Here is a 3,614-nt window from a genome sequence, read left to right as displayed (position 1 = left end):
AATGGATTTCTTTCTGCTATCTATTTTACATCCTCTTTTAATGATATTCTTGCAAATTTGTTTCTCATAAAAGATTAAGGTATTTATAACAGCTAGATTTCTTCTATTAATTCTGAAATTGATATTACATGGTATTTTATCTAGCAAGGCTTGGGAGATCAACTTCTTGTTGGCTCCGTCCTCTCATAACCTATTAATTTGCATAGTTTGGAAGGGGAATGTCCCCACAATGGACTTTCTTGACCCAACTACAGGACTAATCCACTTTCAATTTTATTTGCTATATCTCAATTTAATAATAGAATATCATCCAAGTGATGCTCTTTTTAAATTTTCAACTATTATATGTAATCTCATTTAACTTGGACATAATGGAACTATTCCATTTTATTTCACTTAGTCAACAATAGTTTCACCTACAGGTTTCTATGTTTTTCCTTTTTTTTTAATTTTTACCTTCCACGTCCTTTTCTTGGGGTTTCTTAAGTATGTCTTTAAATACAAAACCTACATATTAATTCTTTCTTTTTTAAAAGAAACAAACAGAGATGTTCCACCTAAACAGCCCAAGTCATGCCTCTCACAATACTTGCTTTATTTTCTTATGTTTTTCATCTTCTATTCATATCACAAGGAATCTATTGGAAATAAGATTATATAGAAAAATAAAACCATTTAAAATTAACTCCTTCTCAGGAAATCTAATCACAGACCATAATAAACCTTGTATTTAATTCAAGAAGCACAAAAGTTTGTCTTTAATTCAAGAAATGCAGAAGAAAATATCAATTTGAAACATAATGACAACAATCCTTTACAATCATTGAAAGTTCAAGATATTTATCTACAATCTATCCTTTATAGGGAATTAACCAAGATAAAAGTGTTTTTCGCAACAAACAAGATTGGAAATTATGTCCAATCTCCCCTGAGCCTCTTGTAATTTCCAGAGTAGTTTTGCAGAACACACTAATTCTTAGACCTCAAGACTCCTTTGTCAAGTCCACAATTGACAAGCTTCAGGGTTTCCAATGATTTCACACTAGCTCAAGAATACGAGATAAGAGTAGTTTTACAAAATACACTGATTCTTAGACCTCAAGACTCCCTTTTCAAGTCCAGAATTGACAAGCTTCAGGGTTTCCACTGATTTCACACTAGCTCAAGAATACCAGAGCAATGTTTCTTCTTGGCAGCATCTTGCTCAAGGCATTTTTCCTCTTTCCCTGGTGCCTCAGACTTCCTTCCTCTACCTCTGCTCTCTCGGCTTCCAATCAGATATATTCTCATCTTTAGAGGAGGGGTGTGTAATTGTTCAAACTACGTAGAAGATTGTATTTTTTGTTTAAATAAAGACAAAATATATTCTCTCCTAATTCCATGAGTTAGGATAACACATTTCTTTTAAAGACCAAACAATAAGTTTAATTACCAAAATTAACTTTTACAAACCCAAAATTCACTCAGTCTTTGCAAAGTAAAGTAAATGATAAATATTTACATGGCCATGGAGGGTCTTACAGGAGCATATACATGTGCAAAACAATTAATCACATAAAGATAAAACTATCCACATTGAATGCAAAAGATAACTACATTAATTAAGGAGAAAACTCTTTTACAACTACATTGTCCAGGACCAATTTGTCCTTTTGCAAGGTGAGACATGTTATTTATATTATTCTCTATGCCTTATTAAGGAAGATCATTCAATACCATAGGTAAATTCCATGGGTGGATACCAGTTTCCATTCGGATAAATCATCCCCCTTTAAGAAGCAATGGTCTACATTGGGTCAAGTTCCCACATTAGGTCAAGTTCCCTCCTTAGAAGCTTTTGCTAAATACCAACAAATGAAGAGAAGGGTTTAGTGTGTATGATCCTTAACTGTGGGTTTGTGGATGACCCAAAAACTATTTTTGTTGAAGACAAGGGTTTTGAGTGGTTGACCCATAGCTAGACATTTGTGGATGATGCATAACCATGATGGATATTTGTGGATGACACATAACCATGATGGATGAAGATGCAAGCATAAAGTTACATTGTAATGCTTGTGGGACAACTATGATACTGAACATGTATGACCTAAAAAAGAACTTAAATTACAAGGGTTTTGTGTTGTTGACCCGTAAGCATGGATTTGTGGGTGACCCATAACTATGATGAATGAACATCTAGAGAAAGTGCTACCCTATAATGTTTTTGGGCCAACTCTGACAATGTATGGCCTAACAAATGGACTTCCAAATAGCTCTCTTGTTGGTATGTGAAAGTATGGTAGAAATTTTGTGGCTTATCTAATGGCATATCTTCATAAATTCTCACTATCCATTTTGATGCTGTAAGGACTTAATCCTAGTACTCAAGTTTCACATTGTTGACTCCCATTATTGATAGTCCCACAATGACATTACCTTGGGATTAGGGGGAGTATTTCATCATAACTAGAAGTACACCTCACTATACTCATCAAAGGTAACCCTCTCCCATAATGACATTACCTTGGCATTAGGGGGAGTATTTCATCATAACTAAAAGTATGCCTCACTATACTCATCAAAAGTAACCCTCTCAACATGGGTACGACTAGTATCAATAGAGCTAAAGGGAGACAAATATGCCTCTAATGTCACCTAGGTGTTGTGGTTGACATATCTCATAAGGAAGCAAAGTACAACTCAAAGTATGATGCCTTCAAAGAATGGGAAAATCTAGCACTTGAATGTAAAAAGGACGGGTTATGCAATCGAAAATGTAAAAAGAAGGTTCACAAAGACGATTATGGCTTATCTAGCAACACAAGTTTCCTGTGCAAAAATTTTACTCGACATATTTCATTAAAAATCTACAATTTTGAGTTCACATTGTAGGCCAACTAACAAGTTCTCTAGCTTGATGTCCCAGTGTATCACATGTTTTTCACGACAAAAGATTAGAGCTCGTGCCTGTGAAGCAATGCTACTAGCTTTCCACTTTCTATGGAATCATTCAAATCATTGAAGCTCTTTGTACATCTCATCTTTTGCAACATATTTAGGTATCATATAGCGATGACTTTGATAAAAAAGAAAATAACCAAAGAATGGAAGTATATTGAGATTCTGAATATAACAGTGGATTTCAATCTCTTTAATCGGTAATCTGCCAAAGATTGTTGGAGTTGGTTCTTTTAAGTGATTTTTCAAAGCTGCGACATACTAATTCTTCTTCTTTCTTGCAAGATATAAATTTCCAAATTTCCCATGGTGAAGAGGTTTTCCAATGTAAAAATCATTGAGAGTCCAGTGCCTTTCATCCTTCTTACCATCCTTCTCACTCTGCCCTCTAGATAGAAACATTATTCCCAAAATTGTAGGGGGTATGATTCTCTAAAGGGCCCTTACTATGTACTTTGCAATAACCTTAGGGGCAATCTTAGGAGAATCATAACATGGGGATACCATGTTGGGTTTAAGGACTGTGACCTCTAGGAGGAAATGGTAGTAATATAACGTACTGTAATAGGCAGCTAATACCCTCTTTGTAATATCGAGCCAAGTTTCAACTTTCGGCTCAACAATAGGAACTAAACCATTATCTTGGAATATGATAGCTTAACAAGGCCATTTTC

At 34.8% G+C, this 3,614-nt stretch overlaps 1 pseudogene; it reads right to left on the bottom strand.

Annotated features, from left to right (window-relative positions):
• Positions 1-2,841: 2,841 nt before the first annotated feature.
• LOC149202683 (serine/threonine-protein kinase Aurora-1 pseudogene) lies at positions 2,842-3,342 on the bottom strand (annotated as a pseudogene).
• Between the last annotated feature and the right edge of the window lie 272 nt (positions 3,343-3,614).

Source organism: Pinus tabuliformis, chromosome 2_1, assembly GCF_031772625.1.
Source record: "Pinus tabuliformis cultivar Carrire ecotype Pingquan chromosome 2_1, CPIR1, whole genome shotgun sequence".
Taxonomy (NCBI): domain Eukaryota; kingdom Viridiplantae; phylum Streptophyta; class Pinopsida; order Pinales; family Pinaceae; genus Pinus; species Pinus tabuliformis.
Note: the sequence above shows the minus strand (reverse complement) of the source record. Positions and strands in the feature narration are given on the sequence as shown.